Source organism: Papio anubis, chromosome 4 (assembly GCF_008728515.1).
Source record: "Papio anubis isolate 15944 chromosome 4, Panubis1.0, whole genome shotgun sequence".
Classification (NCBI taxonomy): Eukaryota; Metazoa; Chordata; class Mammalia; order Primates; family Cercopithecidae; genus Papio; species Papio anubis.
Genome location: NC_044979.1, coordinates 124,715,992 through 124,737,012, shown reverse-complemented (window position 1 = coordinate 124,737,012; position 21,021 = coordinate 124,715,992). Strand labels below are relative to the sequence as shown.

The 21,021-nt window shown below is 39.7% G+C and overlaps 1 long non-coding RNA gene across 1 annotated transcript; it reads right to left on the bottom strand.

Moving 5' to 3' along the window:
* Positions 1–914: 914 nt before the first annotated feature.
* On the bottom strand, positions 915–10,275 carry LOC108584978. Its single transcript, XR_001900713.3, has 3 exons — positions 5,718–10,275; positions 4,593–4,750; positions 915–1,665 (listed from the first exon to the last, which is right to left on the bottom strand). It is a non-coding gene; the product is annotated as an uncharacterized LOC108584978 (long non-coding RNA).
* Between the last annotated feature and the right edge of the window lie 10,746 nt (positions 10,276–21,021).

The window sequence follows — 21,021 nt, the reverse complement described above, 5'->3', positions numbered from 1 at the left end:
ATATCTTCACTTGTTCAACATAAATATTTCCTTATGTCATTATTTGCATTTAAAAACAATCTTTTATATAGCTTCTGAAAATATCATCATTTTAATAAACAATATGTTCTCTATGGTTGGATATTTATTTCTAATTCTTCATTATTATAAATAATGCTGTAATAAAGATTTTGATATGGAGTGTCTACCACATCCTTAATATTAGGATTCAAATTTGAAGATCCTTCTCATCGAATAGCTTGAGACCGGGGAAGAATCACCAGCCTGCTCTCTGCAGATTGTGCAAACCTGAAAGACTTTCCTGCTTAGTGTCACTTCATCTGAATGAAGAAAGAGAAACGCACTGATATCACGCAGATTACTTGAAATGCTGTGTGCCTCTAGAGGGAAGACTCCTCTAGACCAAGACTTTCTGTGGACATCGTGGAGCAGAGCCCTGGGCCCCTCTGTGCCACTTGAACAGAGCTGGGGAGAGTGACTTCCTGAGTCTATCCATGTTGGATTAAGACCAAGACTTCTTTGCCTGGGCCAAAGTCAGCTGTGTGGTCCGGTCTGTGGTACTGGTCAGTTCTAATAAAGTTACAAAAGAATTTTCTTGCCACACTGCAAGTAACATTCAAACACACACACCAATTCTAAAATTAAATCACCAAGCAGCGGGGCGCAGTGGCTCACACCTGTAATCCCAGCATGCTGGGAGGCCAAGGTGGGTGGATCACCTGAGGTCAGGAGTTTGAGACCGGCTTGGCCAACCTGGTGAAACCCTGCCTCTACTAAAAATACAAAAATTAGCCAGGCGAGGTGGTGGGCGCCTGTAGTCCCAGCTAGTCGGGAGTCTGAGGCAGGAGAATTGCTTGAACTCAGGAGGTAGAGGTTGCAGTGAGCCGAGATCGCACCATTGCACTCCAGCCTAGGCCACAGAGCGAGACTCTGTCTCAAAAAAAAAAAAAAAAACAAAAAAAAACACCAAGCAATATAGTTACTAATAATATCGTCTGAGCTTGGAAACAAGAATTTAAAGTAGTATATAAACTAAGATTACAACTGTGTAAAATATGTATTCATGTAAACAAAGAGAAACTGAAAAGTATAAATGGCAATTTTCTTAGGGTAGATGGACCATAAGACATTAAAAAATAGTCTAATGATATTATTTATAGCAAATAAAATATATATTGTCTTGACATGCTGTTATTTCTAGGTAATTTTTTTCCTTAATAGAAAGCAACATGATATCCTCTCTTTTCCATTACAGCTACCATTTGATGAATATCTCTGTCATTAGGAGTAGCCTCTTTGTTTAAAGGAAACCACATATTAACTTTTAATGATACATGGTTTATGTTAACAATGCGGCTAGCCTTGTGTCCATGCTTTGGTTCTAGCAGCTGTGTGTACAGAATCAATTAGTCATTTGTCAATAGTAGGGCAGTGAGGTCACTGCAGCTTCTAATTTGGTCCTCTTCCTGCTGTCACAGCTTTGCTGTCCTCAAAACATTTGCAGTAGACCTTGAAATCTACCTTCTTTTACTGAAATACTGAAACCCAGGATGCCTAAAGTTGTCAGTAAACAAGAAAAGAAATTCCAACTTGTGACTGGAAGTCAGGTCCTGATTTCATGTTTGACGGTTCACTTGAAGCATGCATCACACTCCCGTTCTTCCACTGGAAACAAAATGAACAGCACACTTATCTGTAGACATTTCTCAGAATTTAGTACTTGAACTTCCACCTTCCCTGTTTACTGAAGGACGCCGTATGGTACAGTGGGTGGTTGAAGCAATAAACTAAGAATCAATGAGAAGGTCTGATTCTTGGTCTGTCATGAGGAAGCTGTGAGATCTTGGGGAATAACCATGCATTGCAGAACCTCAGTATTTTTACCTAGAAGATACCCTAGTTACATCAGATGGCCTCCAAAAGTGCAGGCTTTTTAGGCTGCCTAGCATATTTACAAAGAATGATGCCAAAAAATCCAAGAAGTCATCCTCAGCAGAAGATCCCTCTCCTTGCTATCAGTCACCTCAGCCATCTCTGTGCCAAGTGCACAGCCCTGGCTCAGGAACGACGGGCTCACCATGGGGCTGCTGCAAAAACAGACTGAACTGCAGGTCCTACCCATGCTGCAGTAACAGCTGGGTCCTTATACACAAAGGAAAGCATGTGCTTATTGGAAAGATTGCTTAAAGGAATCTCAGTGCTCCTTTTTTATTTAAGACAGGAGAAACAACGCACAGAGATAAACCTAGACATAATGTACTTCAAAAGTACATTTCTGAATAACACAGTCAAAATAAAGAAAAAAAGAGGAGGGATTTTTTCCTACCAGCTATTGACATAGTATCAAAACACTGCAGTATTGGCAAGAGAACAGACAAGTAGGCCAATGGAACTGAATAGACCCAGAAGAGAGGAGGAGGTGTAAGTGGGAACTTAATATACCATAAATCAAATGGGAAAGAATGGACTGTTTCATAGATTCCATTGGGAAAACTGGCTCGCTATGGGGGGAAATCAAAATGGAACAGCAGATGAAAAGGTGGATTCCAGATGTATTACAGATCCAATTGTGAAAGGTAAAATTACAAAGTAATAGAAAAAAATAGGAGAGTATCTTTTTACCTAGGGACAGGAAAAGTCTTCTTGAAAAACATTTGAAAGAACAAACACAAAGCAAAAATGCTGATAATGCTATGACGTCCAAGTTAAAGGTTTCTGTTCAATAAAGCACAACTGTGGGTAACTGAAACATTACAGGATGAAAAAAGATATCTATGATATCTAAAAGTGATATGCAACTTCCAGTGTCTGGTCCAACATATAAAGATGTTGAACATCATCCCTCCTGTCTTCAGAATGAGAAAAAAAGCTAAACAAATGGAAAATCAACAACTTTTCTTAAGTTCATAAGAGAATTGAGGTAACAGGACAAATTGCCACATTGAAGATTGAAGAGACAACCAGGCAGATGCAGAGAATCACAGCTTCCTGGGCGCAGAAGCTGTCACTGCAGCCTTCAGCTAGCATATGGAGCTTGAGTGTGGACTAGCTTGAGTGACAGGATCTCCTGGGGACCTAGGCTTGCTTTTACCCCTAAAAGCCCCACCAGGTTATCAGGGCGAAGATAGAAAAAAGTCCCCTCATTCTCTGGCAAAGCAGGGAAAAGGAACTGAGTTGAAACCCACGTAGAGCATTCTGTACTCCTTGACAAAGACCTTCTGCAAGGAAAACCATCTTGACAAAGCCCAAACCACCTGGGTTTTGCCAGTATCTAACTAATGTGGGGCGAGAAAAAAAAAAAAAAAAAAAACCAACTCCAGCCTTGTCTGGTCTTCAAACTGAGAAGAGGAAAATCCTTAACACCATATCCTTCTAGTCCTTCTATCTGCCTTCAGGAAGATAAAAAGCTGAGAAGAACTTGTGAAGATCACGGTCCAGGGACACAGGCTCACTGAGAAACTGAGACCTGATGACAGGTATGTGGAATTCTTCTCTTCCACTGCACACTCTCCTACCACAGCAATGCGCTCCTGCACAACAACAGGGATAACAACGGGAGAAGCTGCAAGGCTAGGCTCTACTTAAGAAGAAGTTTTTAGAGAAACCCAAGACAGCAGGGGAGACAAAGACATGGATGCTAGAGGAAATTTTGGCCTCTGACATCTATAGCTACATTAAAGAGTAAATACAGCCTAACTCCTAGACATGAAGACACTAAAAACCTATGTACCTCAGTTCCTTTTACCTAATACATCATTTCTAGCTTTCAACCAAAAATTACACAGCATGCTAAAAGGCAAAAAACTCAATCTGAAGAAACAAAGCAAGCATCAGAGCCAGACTCAAACATGATAGATATTTGGGAATTGTCAGTCCAGGAATAAAAATAACTATGATTAATGTGCCAAGAGCAAATGAAAGAAGTGGACAACCTGCTAGAACAAATGGGTAAGGTAAGCATAGAGATGAAAATGCTAAGAAAGAATAGAAAGGAAATACTAGAAATTAAACACACAATGACAGGAATGAAGAATGCCTTTGATAGATTCATTGGTAGACCAGACACAGGTGCAGAAAGAATCAGTAAGTTTGAAGATACGTCAGTAGAAACTTCTCAAAGTGAAAAGCAAAGACAACAAAAAGAAAAAAGAGAGAGATACACAGAATATCCAAGAACTGTAGAAAAATAACAAAAGGTATAAAACTGATACTAAGTTGCTACGTAGAACACAAAAGAAAATTTTGCAAATCAATAAAACAATAAAAATAGTAAAGTATCAATCTCTATTTTTAAGAAACTGGCAATTTATAAGAACTGGAAATACAGAAAGGGATGATGACACAAACAAGAACATGAAGAAAGGCTCAAACCCATTACTCGTCACTAAAATTGAAATATTTTTAGATGAAATATCACAGTATTTACTAGATTACCAAAAACTAGAAAGTCACATAATGCCAAGTGTAGGCAGGGATGTGGGGATGTAGAAACATTCATGCAGGAATGGAGGAAAGTGGACTGGTGATCCAGCCGTGCTAAGTCAGATGAAGAATATGTGTATCATGCATACTGTACTTTTACTTATACATACCAAAGGAATTACCACGAAAGGACATGAGGTAAATGTGTGCAGATATTCCTTTCAGCATCAGTGTGATGGCAAGAAGGAAGCACAACCTGAATGACGTCACAGAAGAGGGGACGGGAAATCCTCTGTCTACATGCCACGGAAAACCAGCGTGAATCACACTGAAATAGAACACAACATTGGCTACTTAAATGAAAAGCCATGACCCCGCCATGCACATTCTTCAAGACATATACAGATAAAAATGTACATATTTACCAAACGAGAGTGGCTGATCCTGAGGAAAGTGGGAGTTGGCAGTGGGGAATGGAAGTAAAAGAATATTTTACAAAAACGCAACAGAAGATGACCTTCAAGGATCAATAATGAAAATGTGGACTAAGATTAACTCGGCCATTTGCATCTGTGTTAAAGAAAAAATAGATGACAAAAAGTTCATAAACAAGGCCAGTGAGTTCAGGGAAGGCCCCAGAAAGTTACTAGGGACTTACAATCTAGAATGGAAACTGGGTTCAACTGTGTGTATCAATTTACATCTTTGTCCTCATTTTTTATTAAATGGGCCAAAATCACTCCTAGTGGCCATACTTGAAAAGAAAAAGATTAAAGGTTTCTAAAATTCAGCTGTTAAAGTAATTCAATTCAATGCTGTCTCAACTCCAAACACATGTTTCCAAGAACCTACTGGATGCTGTCACATGGATGTCCTGAAGGAACCTCAAATTCAACGCTCCAAAAATTGAACGCATCAGCTCCCCTCCAAAGTGCTTTTCCTCCTGCTTTGGTGAGCCTCACTCACTGAGGCTCCTCTCTTCTTTTCCCACATGCAGTCTGTCTGCTGGAGGTCACTGAAACCTCCCCTTCCTCTGTCCTCTCTGGCCCTCCCCGAAGACTCTTCTCTGGATAGCTACAAGAGCACCTATACAGGCTTCCTACTCACTTTAGAAACCAGATTCGCTCCTGTCACATCCCACTTAAAAATGAGCTCCACTGCCTGTGGGCTGTTCAGCATATCAAGAAAGACTCTGTGATATGATCCTACCCCCCTTCACAAACTTGCTCTATCATTGCCCATCATACAGCCCCAGGGAGGAGGGCAGGGGTGCTCCCCAAAAACACCACACTCACATCTTTGTGCCCTCTGTCTGCAGAGAGGATGAGTCAGGGTAGACTGCGGAGCCAGGCTCTGCCGAGGCAACAAATCTCCAAGGATTATAAAAACAAATGGTTTCTCTCCCACTCATGTCTCATGTCCTTCATGGGTCAGCTGCCACTCTGATTCCCGTCGCCTTCACTCTGGAACCACGGCTGATGCAGCCACCTCTCTGGCCCTTTTTAGTTAGAGAAAATAGAGAGCGTGGCAATTACAGGGTGGCTACTAGCACTTTCTTCAGAAATGCTGCATGCCATCTCTGCTTGCACCCCACATGACCAGTCTAGCATTCATGAGATAGGAAGAAAGTCCCACCCCTGCCCCACTCCAGGAGGGGAAAGCAAATACTGGAGATGAACGGATGCCTGTTGCACAAAGGTGACTTCCTTCTGACTGCAGTACTCTTCCACGCTTACCTCCGCCTGTGAACACCTAGGCCGCATATTTTAACCTTTCCTTCCTCTGCTGCTGTATGTCCAGCTTTGCCAGGTAAAGTGAACTCTTATTCCTCTGTGTTCCTGTATCATGTGGGATGTGCTTTTACACTAACATATGTTCTGGGGTAATTGCATATTTCTCATGTTTATCTCCCCATTCTGATTTTGCGCTCTGCAAATGTAAGCATGCAGTCTTTATCATTTTTGTGTTGTGAGCATGTGTACTTTTTTGTGGGCAGAGCATGGCACTTGGTGCCTTGTTGCTCAATAATTGATTGTTGTATTAATATTTATCGAACACTGTAGCAGCCATGAGAATGTGTCTGACAGACTTCCAACTGCAGATGTTGTATCTTACCCAAGGGCTTTATCTGCTGTGCTCTGAAATTCACGGCTGCAGTACACAGAGGCATACCTCTCATGGACGGCTCCCAACCAACGGCTCAGTGCAGCAAGGATGCCCAGGCAGGCCCATTGCTGGGAGACGCAGGACTTCTTCTCTGATGAACTCTGCCTCTAGACTCCCCAGTAGCCTCACAAAAACTTCCAAGAATGGCACAGCATATGAGGAGGCTCCCAATCTCTCCTTCACCCAGGGTAAGTCTTGGATCATGGTCTGCTCACACTCCCAGGCTCTCTGGCCCCTGTCCCCAATTTATTTTCCTGATGTTTCCTCCCAATGAAGTTCTTGCACATTTAATCTCCACTTGGCATCTGCTTAACCCAGCCTAACGTAAGATTTCATTATTATAATTGCTACTGGTAGAATATGATAAAACTTCATTGGGGGTTTAAAAGCAAGAGCTAGAACAATTGGTTAAGGAAATCAGGAAATTGCTTTATGCTAGAAGTGGATTTGAGTCAGGCTTTGCAACATGGACGTGACACTGGTGTTGGCAGGATCTATATTGGAAAGAGGAGGAGAAACTAGCAAGAAATGGGAGGAGGAATCATTCCAGACTTAAGCCTTTGCTCATTTACACATAATAGACATTATATTTTTAAAATCTCCAGACCCAGATTTGTTTTTAATATTGGGAAGAGAATTTTCTTTTATATGTTAATTTCTTTTCCTTATTTTTCCCTTGAATTATTGATTCTATTCATTTTGTTTAGCTTTCTCCTTTGGGAAGACTAACTACTCAACATTCAGGTTGTGCAAACTTTACTCCCCCTCTAATATCTTTCTCATCATCATTTTCATTCATTCACTCCATGTTCTGAGATTACTTCCCAGTTTCCTCCTTACATCAATAATATGACAATCTGCAGTGTCAATAACTATTCTCTCTTTCCAACAAACACTTTAATTTGGGTCTTATGATTTTGGTTTTCATGGAATCTCTTCTTGTCTCAGCTCAAAGTTGTTTTTTTGTAAGCATATAAAACAAATATATGTTAAAATGTTCTTCTGTTTCCTGCAGCAAATCTATTTCAGAGAAAGTTTTTCTTTTAAGTCCTTAAGTGTCGTTCCACTTCTCTTGGCTTGTGGATCTTTTGCTGTTGGTCTGCTCTGTGGTAACTTGACCCTGCGCTACCAGTGATTGGGGTCTATTGCTCTGGACCTGGGCTGAGATGCAGACAGGAGTCTGTGGGAGTCCCCAGGAGGAAGCCCCCGCTTATTCACAGGCCTCAGTGCATGAAGACAAAGGAAGGGGAAACCTTTGTTCCTGTGGAATAAGCCTGTGTGAGAAGTCGAACAATGAAATGGGACACCTGTGAGAGGAGTGTGTGATTAGGAGTCCATGGGACAGAAACCAGATGAAAAAGCATCAGAGGTGGAGGCAGGGCCTGGAGAGCTTCACTGAGCCAAAGAGTCTGTCAACAGTGACTTTTCACAGAGGGCCGGCAGGCTTGGCATGAACAAGAAGGAAGTGATTAGGAATACCAGTCCGGTCTAGACATGCATGTAGATCATTAGGCTTATTTATTCTACCATGAAGAGAAACACTTTCAGGCTACCTTTTTTTTTTTTTTTTTTTAACAGTCACCATATATTGAGTCTCCTTAGCTCTCTCACAGACCAGCGGGTGTGGCTGAGGCCCTGGCAAGTAGTGACCAAATGTCAAAGGATCTTTCAAGCCCTGCAGACAGGCCCGCTAAGGTTTCCGCCAGGAAGGGGATAACTCACTACTGCAGTTCAGCAGGACAGGAAGGCAGAAGAACATGTGATCCAGGCTCCAACCATGTCGAAGAACTCATTCAGTAAAGCCCAACAACCAACCACTCCCACCCCACCTCTTGTTCCCAAGACGGAGTGCTTGATCCTGATGGGATTCCCTTGGCTCTTTCCCCCTCTTGCCTCTCATTTCTGCCTTCCACCTCCTGTGTTCATTCAGGTCCAATAATCAAAACATGGGTCTCTCTTTATACCCACTTCCTAGTGTTCAAATCACTTCAGTTCTTTCCCTTTTAAAGAATTCCAAAATTTTAAGAAAATTTGCTACATTTATATTAATGGCACAGTTTTTATGACACTGGTTTGCAGACACCAGAAAGCAGCTCAAAGTGCTGAGGGATAAACCCCTTTGCAAGTCCATGGTGCCTGCTTCCCCAGTGGGGGCTGAGGTCAGGAGCTGTGGGGTCAGTCAAGGCTCCTCCGACTTTCTGACTTCACTGCTTTGGCTCAGGGAGCAAAACACATGTTGTCCATTAATGGTGTTTTTAAAATCTGGTCCAACTGGTGATTTATTTAGTGACATATCCTCCAGTTTTTGGTATATGTTGACTATTATCTTTAGTTTCCAATACTGATGCAGACTTTTCCCTATTTGATTTCATGAGTGTTTTAATGAAAACTGGATGACACCTTTTACTTTTATTTCCTAGGATTTGAAAATATTTTAATCAAACATTTTATTTTAATGAAAACAAAGAAAAAATCTGCTTTGAATTTTTTTAAAATGTCTGTTTTTCACAGAACTCTCAGTGCTTCCTATTACTACATTAAAAACCATTTGAAGGCAAGGGTTGAATCTTGGACAACTGACAAGTAATGGAAAGACTTCTGCTTATTAAATTAGGAGCACCGATTCTAATCTCTGTTCAAAGGTTCTTAATCTCCTGAGTTAAAGAGTAAAAGGAATGGTATAAAGAGCTTACATTTTATCTTCTAAGTTTTTCTATTAGACTGGATGTCAAAACAACAAAAAGTTGGAAAAGATACATGAAAGCTATAAACTGTTTTATTTTTATTAAGCCTCAAGAAGAAAGAATAACCATTGGATGAAATTCAACATTCTTTCATGATAAAAATTCTCACCAAAATAAATATAGAAGATACCGTAACACAATAAAGGCCATATATGAGAAGCCCACAGCTAACATCCTACTCAATGATGAAGAATTGAAAGCCTTTCTTCTGAGATGTGAAACAAGCAAAGATGCCCACTCTCATCACTTCTATTTAACATAGTATTGGAAGCCCTAGCCAGAGCAATTAAGCAAGAGAGAAAAATAGAGGGCATCCAAACTGTAAAGAAAGAGGTGAAATTGTCATTGTTTGCTGATGACATGATCTCATATATAGAAAATTCTACAGAGTTCACCCAAAAAAACTGTTAGAACTAATAAATGAATGCAGTCAAATTACAGGATACATAATCAAAACACAAATATCAGGACACTAACAATGAATAATCAAAAAACTTAAGACAGGCAAGATGGCTGAATAGGAACAGCTCCAGTTTGCAGCTCCCAGTGAGATCAACGAAGAAGATGGGTGATTTCTGCATTTCCAAATGAGATACCTGGCTCATCTCATTTGGACTGGCTAGGCAGTGGGTACAGCCCACAGAGAGTGAACAGAAGCAGTGCGGGGCATCGCCTCACTTGGAAAGTGTAAGGGGTCAGGGAACTCCCTCCCCTAGCCAAGGGAAGCCATGAGAGACTGTGCCATGAGGGATGGTGCACTCTCGCCCAGATACTATGCTTTTCCCATGGTCTTCACAATCCGCAGACCAGGAGATTCCCTCGGGTGCCTACACTGCCAGGACCCTCGATTTCAAGCGCAAACCTGGGCGGCCATTTGGGCAGACACTGAGCTAGTTGCGGGAGTTTTTTTCATACCCCAGTGGCGCCTGGAACACCAGTGAGACAGAACCATTCACTCCTCTGGAAAGGCGGCTGAAGCCAGGGAGCCAAGTGGTCTAGCTCAGTGAATCCCAACCCCACAGAGCCCAGCAAGCTAAGATCCACTGGCTTGAAATTCTTGCTGCCAGCACAGCAGTCTGAAGTCACCTGGGATGCTCAAGCTTGGTGTGGGGAGGGGCATCCACCATTACTGAGGTGTGAGTAGGCTGTTTTCCCCTCACAGTGTAAACAAAACCACAGGGAAGTTCGAACTGAGTGGAGCCCACTGCAGTGCCACAAAACCGCTGTAGCCACACTGCCTCTCTAGATTCCTACTTTCTGGGCAGGGCATCTCTGAAAGAAAGGCAGCAGCCCCAGTCAGGGGCTAATAGATAAAACTCCCATCTCCCTGGGACGGAGCATCTGGGGGAAGGGGCAACTGTGCGCACAGCTTCAGCAGACTTAAACTTTCCTGCCTGCCGGCTCTGAAGAGAGCAGTAGATCTTCCAGCACAGCACTCAAGCTCTGCTAAGGGACAGACTGCTTCCTCAAGTGGGGTCCCTGATCCATGTAACTCCTGACTGGGAGACACCTCCCAACAGGGTTCGACAGACACCTCATAGAGGAGAGTTCCAGCTGGCATCTAGTGGGTGCCCCTCTGGGATGAAGCTTACAGAGGAAGGAACAGGCAGCATTATTTGCTATTTTGCATCCTTCACTGGTGATACCCCAGCAAACAGGGTCTAGAGTGGACCTCCAGCAAACTCCAGCAGACCTGCAGCAGAGGGGCCTGACTGTTAGAAGGAAAACTAATAAACAAAAAGGAATAGCAACAATATCAACAAAAAGAACATCCACACAAAAACCCCATCTGAAGGTGACCAACATCAAAGACCAAAGGCAGATACATCCACAAAGATGAGGAAACACCAGCGCTAAAAGGCTGAAAATTCCAAAAACCAGAACGCCTCTTCTCCAAAGGATCATAACTCCTCGCCAGCAAGGGAATAAAACTGGACAGAGCATAAGTTTGACAAATTGACAGAAGTAGGCTTCAGAAGGTGGGTAATAACAAACTCCTCCAAGCTAAAGGAGCATGTTCTAACCCAATGCAAGGAAGCTAAGAACCTTGAAAAAGGGTTAGATGAATTGCTAACTAGAATAACCAGTTTAGAGAAGAATATAAATGACCTGATGGACCTGAAAAACACACCATGAGAAACTTTGTGAAGCATATGCAAGTATCAATAGTTGAATCGATCAAGTAGAAGAAAGGATATCAGAGATTGAAGATCAACCTAATGAAATAAAGTGTGAAGATTAGAGAAAAAAGAATGAAAAGGAACAAACAAAGCCTCCAAGAAATATGGGACTATGTGAAAAGACCAAACCTACATTTGATTGGTGTACCTGAAAGTGACAGGGAGAATGGAACCAAGTTGGAAAACACTATTCAGGATATTATCCAGGAGAACTTCCCCAACCTAGCAAGACAGGCCAACATTCAAATTCAGGAAATACAGAGAACACCAAAAAGATACTCCTCGAGAAGAGAAATCCCAAGACACATAATTGTCAGATTCACCAAGGTTGAAATGAAGGAAAAAATGTTAAGGGCAACCAGAGAGAAAGGTCGGGTTACCCATAAAGGAAAGCCCATTAGACTACCAGCAGATCTCTCTGCAGAAACCGTACAAGCCACAAGAGACTGGGAGCCAATATTTGACGTTTTTAAATAAAAGAATTTTCATTCCAGAATTTCATATCCAGACAAACTAAGCTTCGTAAGTGAAGGAGAAATAAAATCTTTTACAGACAAGCAAATGCTGAGAGATTTTGTCACGATCAGGCCTGCCTTACAAGAGCTCCTGAAGGAAGCACTAAATATGGAAAGGAAAAATCGGTACCAGCCACCACAAAAATACACCAAATTGTAAAGACCATCGACACTATGAAGAAACTGCATCAACTAACAGGTAAAATAACCAGCTAGCATCATAATGACAGGATCAAATTCACACATAACAATAATAACCTTAAATGTAAATGGGCTAAATGGCCCAATTAAAAGACACAGACTGGCAAATTGGATAAAGAGTCAAGACCCATCAGTGTGCTGTAATCAGGAGACCCATCTCACGTGCAAAGACACACATAGGCTCAAACTAAAGGGATGGAGGAATATTTACCAAGCAAATGGAAAGCAAAAAACAAAAACAAAAAAAGCAGGGAGTGCAATCCTAGGCTCTGATAAAACAGACTTTAAACCAACAAAGGTTAAAAAAGACAAAGAAGGGCATTACATAATGGTAAACAGATCAATGCAACAAGAAGAGCTAACTATCCTAAATATATATGTGCCCAACACAGGAGCACCCAGATTCATAAAGCAAGTCCTTAGAGACCTACAAAGAGACTGAGACTCCCACACTATAATAGTGGGAGACTTTAACACCCCACTGTCAATATTAGACAGATCAATGACACAGAAAATTAACAAGGATATTCAGGACTTGAATTCAGCTCTAGACCAAGGGAACCTAGTAGACATCTACAGAATGTTCCACCCTAAATCAACAGAATATACATTCTTCTTAGCATCACATCACGCTTATTCTAAAATTGACCACTTAATTAGAAGTAAAGCACTCCTCAGCAAATGCGAAAGAACAGACATCATAACAAAGAGTTTCTCAGACCACAGTGCAATCAAATTAGAACTCAGGATTAAGAAACTCACTCAAGGCCAGGTGCAGTGGCTCACTCCTGTAATCCCAGCACTTTGGGAGGCCGAGGCAGGCAGATCACGAGGTCAGGAGATCAAGACCATCCTCGTCAACATGGTGAAAACCCATCTCTACTAAAAATACAAAAAATTAGCCAGGCGTGGTGGTGGGTGCCTGTAGTCCCAGCTACTTGGGAGGCTGAGGCAGGAGAATGGTGTGAACCCAGGAGGCAGAGCTTGCAGTGAGCCAAGATCATGCCACTGCTCTCCAGCCTGAGTGACAGAACAAGACTCTATCTCCAAAAAAAAGAAAAAAAGAAACTCACTCAAAACCACACAACTACATAGAAACTGAACAACCTGCTCCTGAATGACTACTGGGTAAATAACAAAATTAAGGCAGAAATAGGTAAGTTCTTTGAAACCAATTAGAACAAAAACACAATGTACCAGAATCTCTAGGACACAGCTAAAGCAGTGTTTGGAGGGAAATTTATAGCACTAAATGCCCACAGGAGAAAGCAGAAAAGATCTAAAATTGGCACTCTAACATCGCAATTAAAAGAACTAAAGAAGCAAGAGCAAACACATTCAAAAGATAGCAGAAAACAAGAAATAACCAAGATCAGAGTAGAACTGAAGGAGATAGAGACACAAAAAATCCTTCAAAACATAAGTGAATCCAGGAACTGGGTTTTTTGAAAAGATTAACACAATAGATAGACCACTAGCCAGACTAATAAAGGAAGAAAAGAAAGAAGAATCAAATAGACACAATAAAAAAATGATGAAGGGAATATCAACACTGATCCCACAGGAATACAGACTACCAACAGAGAATACTATAAACACCTCTACACAAATGAACTAGAAAATCTAGAAGAAATTGATAAATTCCTGGACACATACCCCCTCCCAAGACTAAGCCAGGAAGAAGTCACATCCCTGAATAGACCAAGAACAAGTTCTGAAATTGAGGCAGTAATTAAAAGCCTACCAATCAAAAAAATCCCAGTAGCAGATGGATTCACAGTAGAATTCTACCAGAGGTACAAAGAGGAACTGGTACCATTCCTTCTGAAAATATTCCAAACAACAGAAAAAGAGGGACTCCTCCCTAGCTCACGAGGACAGCATCATTCTGATACCAATAACTGGCAGAGACACAACAAAAAAAGAAAATTTCAGGCCACTATCCCTGATGAACATCAATGCAAAATCTTCAATAAAATACTGGCAAACCCAATCCAGCAGCACTTCAGAAAGCTTACCCATCACAATCAAGTGAACCTCATCCCTGGGATACAAGGGTGGTTCAACATATGCAAATCAATAACCATAATCTATCACATAAACAGAACCAATGACAAAAACCACATGGTTATCTCAATAGACGCAGAAAAGGCATTTGATAAAATTCAACAGCTCTTCATGCTAAGAACTCTCAATAAACTAGGTGTTGATGGAACATATCTCAGAATAATAAGAGCTATTTATGACAAGCCCACAGCCAATGTCGTACTGAATGGGCAAAAGCTGGAAGCATTCCCTTTGAAAACCGACACAAGACGAGGATGCCGTCTCTCACCACTCCTATTCAACATAATATTGGAGGTTCTGGCCAGGGCAATCAGGCAAGAGAAAGTAATAAAGGTTATTCAAATAGGAAGAGAGAAAGTCAAATTGTGTCTGTTTGCAGATGACATAATCGTATGTTTAGAAAACCCCATCATCTCAGCCCAAAATTTCCTTAAGCTTATTAGCAACTTTAGCAAAGTCTCAGGATACAAAATCAATGTGCAAAAATCACAAGTATTCCTGTACACCAATAATAAACAAAGAGAAAACCAAATCATGAGTGAACTCCATTCACAATTGCTACAAAGAAAATAAAATACCTGGGAATACAACTCACAAGGGATGTGAAGCACCACTTCAAGGAGAACTACAAACCGCTGCTCAAGAAAATAAGCGAACAAACAAATGGGAAAACATACCATGCTAATGGATAGGAAGAATCATTATCATGGAAAAGGCCATACTGCCTGAGTAATTTATAAATTCAATGCTATTTCCATCAAGCTACCATTGACTATCTTCACAGAATTAGGAAAAACTACTTTAAATTTCATATGGAACAAAAAAAAAAAGCCTGTATAGCCAAGACAATCCTAAGTAAAAAGAACAAAGCTGGAGGCATCATGCTTTCTGACTTCAAACTACACTACAAGGCTACAGTAAACAAAACAGCATGGTATTGGTACCAAAACAGGTATATAGACCAATGGAACAGAACAGAGGCCGCAGGAATAACGTCACTCATCTACAACCATCTGACCTTTGATAAACCTGAAAAAAACAAGTGATGGGGAAAGGATTCCCTTTTTAATAAATGCTGTTGTGGAAACTGGCTAGCCAGAAGCAGAAAGCTGAAACTGGACCCCTTCCTCAGACTTTATACAAAAGTTAACTCAAGATGGATTAAAGACCAAAACCATAAAAACCCTAGAAAAAAACCTAGGCAATATCATTCAGGACATAGGCATGGGCAAAGACTTCATGACTAAAACACCAAAAATAATGGCAACAAAAGCCAAAATTGACAAATGGGATCTAATTAAACTAAAAAGTTTCTGCACAGCAAAAGAAACTATCATCAGAGTGGACAGGCAACCTATGGAATGGGAGAAAATTTTTGCAATCTATCCATCTGACAAAGGGCTAATATCCAGAATCTACAAGGAACTTAAACACATTTACAAGAAAAAAACAAATAATACCAATCAAAAAATGGGCAAAGGATATGAACAGACATTTCTCAAAAGAAGACATTTATTCGGACAACGAACACTTGAAAAAAAGCTCATTCATCAGTGGTCATAAGAGAAATGCAAATCAAAACCACAATGAGATATCATCTTACACCAGTTACAATGGTGATCATTAAAAACTTAGGAAACAACAGATGCTGGAGAAGATGTGGAGAAATAGGAACGCTTTTACAATGTTGGTGGAAGTGTCAATCAGTTCAACCATTGTGGAAGACGGTGTGGCAATTCCTCAAGGATCTAGAACCAGAAATACCATTTGACCCAGCAATCCCATTACTGGGTATATACCCAAAGGATTATAAATCATTCTACTATAAAGACATATGCACACATATGTTTACTGCAGCACTGTTCAGAATAGCAAAGACTTGGAACTAACCCAAATGCCCACTGATGATAGACTGGTAAAGAAAATGTGGCACATACACACTGTGGAATACTATGCAGTCATAAAAAAGGATAAGTTCATGTCCTTTGCTGGGATGAAGCTGGAAACCATAATTCTCAGCAAACTAACACAGGAAGAGAAACCAAACACTGCATGTTCTCACTCATAAGTGGGAGTTGAACAATGAGAACACATGGACACAGCAAGAGGAATATCACACACTGGGGCCTGTCAGGGGTGGGGAGATAGGGGAGGGACAGCATTAGGAGAAATACCTAATGTAGATGACGGGTTGATGGGTGCAGCAAACCACCATGGCACGTGCATACCTATGTAACAAACTTGCACATTCTGCACATGTATCCCAGAACTTAAAGTACAATTAAAAAAAAAAAAAAATTCAGGCAACAATCCCACTAACAATAGCTACAAAAAATACACTTAGGAATAAGCTTAATCAAGAAGTGAAAAACCTGTATGCTGAAAACTGAAAAATGTTGATAAAAGAAATTGAAAAACACACAAATAAATGGGACAATGGCCTATGTTCATGAATTGCAAGGATTAATATTGTTTAAATGTTCATAGTATCCAAAGGGATCTATCTACATATTCAATGTAATCTCTATCAAAATTCCAATGGCAATATCTTAAAAAATTCTAAAATTCATATAAAACCAGAAAAAACTCCAAATAACCAAGTCAATCATGAGCAAAAAGAACAAAAGCTGGAGGTATCACACTACCAGATTTCAAACTATAATACAAAGCTATGGTAATTAAAAGAGCATGGTACCAGCAAAAACAAAACAAAACAAAAAAAACAAAAAAATGCACTGATCAATGGAGCAGAGTAGAGAACCCACACTTGTACAATCAGTTGATTTCTTACAGAAGTGTCAAGGATATACAATGGGGAAAGGATAGTGTCTTCAATAAATGCTGTTGGGAAAACTAGATTTTTTCATGCAGAAGAATAAAATTTGACCCATATCTCACACCATATATACAAATTAATTCAAAATGGATTAAAGACTTAAACATAAGACCAGAAACTGTAAAACTGCTGGTAGAAAACATAGGGGAAAAACTATACCACATTGGGCTGGGGAACAAGATTTTTGGATTTGACCCCAACAAATGCCAGCAACAAAAGCAAAAAATAGACAAATGGGGTAATATCAAACTAAAACACTTCTGCACAGCAAAGGAAACAATTAGCATTATACAGAGATAACCTATGGATTGAGAGAAAAGACATACATCTAATAAGGGGTTAATATCCGAAATATATAAGGAGCTCAAACAACTCAATAGCATGAAAACAAGAAACCCAATTTTAAAAACGGGTAAGGAGACTGAATAGGCATTTCAAAAGAAGGAATAGCAACAGACAACAGGTACCTGAAAAATGCTCAAAATCACTAATCTTTAGGGAAAAAAAAGCAAATTAAAACCACCATGAAATACTGTCTCACACTTGTCAGAATTACTTTTATAAAAAGACAAAAAATAAAATAAAATAAATATCAGCAAGAATGTGGAGAAAAGGGAATCCTTGTTTACCATTGGTGGGAATGTAAATTAATTCAGCCATTACGGAAAACTATATGAAGGTTCCCCAAAAAACTAAAAATAGAATTAGTGTACGATCCACATTTCCACTTCTGAGTGTTTACTCAAAAGGTTTGAAATCAGTTTGTTTAAGAGATATCTATCTGCACGGCCATGTTTATTGCAGTGCTATTCACGAGAGCCAAGTTATGGAATCAGCCTATGAGTCCATCATTAACAAGTGAATATGTGGTCTGTATACACAGCAGAATACTAGACAACCTTAAAAGAGAATAAAATTCTGTCATGTGTAACAACGTAGATGGAACTGGAGAACACTACACCAAGTGAAATAAGCCAGGCACAGAAGGACAAATACTGCATGTTCTCACCTATACGTGGAATCTAAAACAACTCAGAGAAGCAGAGAGTATATTGGTGGTTACAGAAACTGCCGGGTGGGAAGAATGGGCAGATGATGGTCCAAGGGTACTAAATCTGTTGGACAGGAAGAATGTGGTTTTTATAGTTCTATTGCACAGTGTAATGAATATAGTTAATAATAGAGTACTGTACATTTCAAGTTGCTAAAAGAACAAATTTTTACCATAAAAAGTGTTAAGTATTTGAGGTGCTGGATATGTTAAATAGCTTCATTTAATTATTCCACATTTTATTCAAAATCATAACATTCTATATCCCTTACATTTACATAGCCTTCCCTTGGTTTCCACAGGGGATTGTTTCCAGGGCGCTCCATGGATCCCAAATCCCATGGCTGCTCAAGTTCTTTATATGAAATGGCATAAGTAGTTGCATATAATCTGTATACATCTTCTTGTATACTTTAAGTCATCTCTAGACTACTTATAATACTTAATACAATGTAAATGCTATGCAAATAGTTGTAATAGTGCATTTTTATTTGTATTATTCTATTGCTGTATTGCTATTTTTAATTTTTTTCCAAATTTTTTGACCTGTGATTGGTTGAATCTTGGGTGGAGAACACACAGATACTGAGGGTGGACTGAGCAATTATAAACTGTCAATTTACAATTTACAAAAACGAAAAGAAGAAAAAGACCATAACTTAGCCTAGTGGTTTTCAAAGTTTGTTTCAAGAAAATCAGGGATGGGAGGAGTTTATGTATTTACTATATTACACTTTTATCATTATTTTAGACAATACTTATACAAAAAGCCTCAGGCTGGTCCCTCAGGAGGTATCCACAAGAAGGCATTGCTGTCACAGGAGATGATAGTTCCATGCCTGTTATTGTCCCTGAAGGCCTTCCAATGGGACAAGATATAAAGGAGAAAGACAGTGATATTGATGACCTTGGCCCTGTGTAGGCCTAGGCAAATGTGTGTGTTTGTGTCTTAGTTTATAACAAATTTTTGTAAAGTAACAACAAAAAAAAACCCCAAAAAACTGAATAGAAAAAGCTTATAAAGGATATAAAGAAAGAAAATTTTTTGTATAGCTGTACCGTATGTTTTCAGCTAAGTGTTATTACAAAAGAGCCAGTAAGTTAAAAATAATAAAAATGTATAAAGTTTAAAAGTTACAGTAAGCTAAGGTTAATTTATTATTGAAGAAAGAAAAATATTTGTTATAAATGTAGCATAGTCTAAGTTTACTGTTTATAAAGTCTATCATGACCCAGACCTTCACATTCACTCACTACTCACCCACTGACACCCAGAGCAACTTCCCCCGCTGCAAGCTGCATTTATGGGAAGTGCCCTGTAAGTGTACCATTTTTTAATCCTTTATACCTTATTTTTACTGTACTTTTTAAATGTTTGGATACACAAATCCTTAGCATTGTGTTACAATTGACTACAGTATTTAGTGCAGTAACATGCTGCATAGGTTTGTGGTCTAGGAGCAACAGGCTATACCACCGCGGTGTGTAGAAGGCTGTATCGTCTTGTGTAAGTGCAGCCTATGATGTTCACACAATGACAAAATCACCAAACAATGAATTTCTCAGAACATATTCCCTTGGTTAAGCAACGCATGACTGTGTTACTAAGGTTATTTGTCTTTTCCACTCTCATTTTCTCATGAGTGATTGAGGGGGTTTGCAAAGCCTGCATTATGTATGACATCACGACAGATTGAATGCAAAAGCAGATAAAATAATCCAGTTTTCTTCTATTAAGCTAGACATAAAAGAGATTTGCAAAGGCCAGGGGCAGTGGATCACGCCTGTAATCCCAGCAGTTTGGGAGGCCGAGGCAGGCAGATCACAAGATCAGGGGTTCGAGACCAGCCTGATCAACATGGTGAAACCCCGGCTCTACTAAAAATACAAAAATTAGCCAGGCATTGTGGAGCGTGCCTGTAATCCCAGCTACTCAGGAGGCTGAGGCAGGAGAATCGCTGGAACCTGGGAGGTGAAGGTTGCAGTGATCCGCGATCACGCCATTGCACTCCAGCCTGGGGACAGAGAAAGACTCCATCTCAAAAAAAAAAAAAAAAAAAAAAGAAAGAGAGATTTGCAAAACAGTGAAACAATGCTACCATTCTCACTAAATTTTTTGTTTAAAAAAAGTAGTTTTTAAAAAAAAGTTATTTATTTTACTATCTAATGGGTGTATTATTGACATTTTTAAATGAATTAATAAATAATTGTTTTAAGTTCTCAGTTTTAACTTGGAATATAGAAAATATCAATACCTACAACCCACATAAGGAAAGACTCTTTGGGGTCTTCAGTTATTTTTAGGAGTATGAAGGAGTCCTGAGACCAAAACTTTTGAGGACTGCTGACCAAGGCTAAAAGGTTTAGTATTAACCAAATATCAGATAGTTATGCAACTCCCAACTGTGAGATTCTAAAAGACCAATGGCCAATTCTTGCCCATTTTTAAAAAAACTATTATTCATCAGGCATTATTGATTCAAAACTAATTGTTTATAATAACTAAGAGGGATGTGTTTTTCAGATTGTTTTGAGGCTCTCTATTCTTTTTTTAAATTACTATGTTATTATTTCCCCCAATAGTTATTACATTAAAAAAATTACATTAAGCATTTTAAATATGTAAACTCATTTACTCTTCATAACAACAAGATTAAGTAGACAGCACAGATTTCCCTATTGTATATGGGAGAGAGCTAAGGATTAGTATGCTAAAGTGACTTGCCAAAGGTCATCTGGCTGATAAATGGTGGAACAGGGATTTCTTCTAACTAAAGTTTAGTCAATTTCAGTACCAGGCTCTGTTTCCACCACCTCATCTTAATGTCTTTGAAGCTAG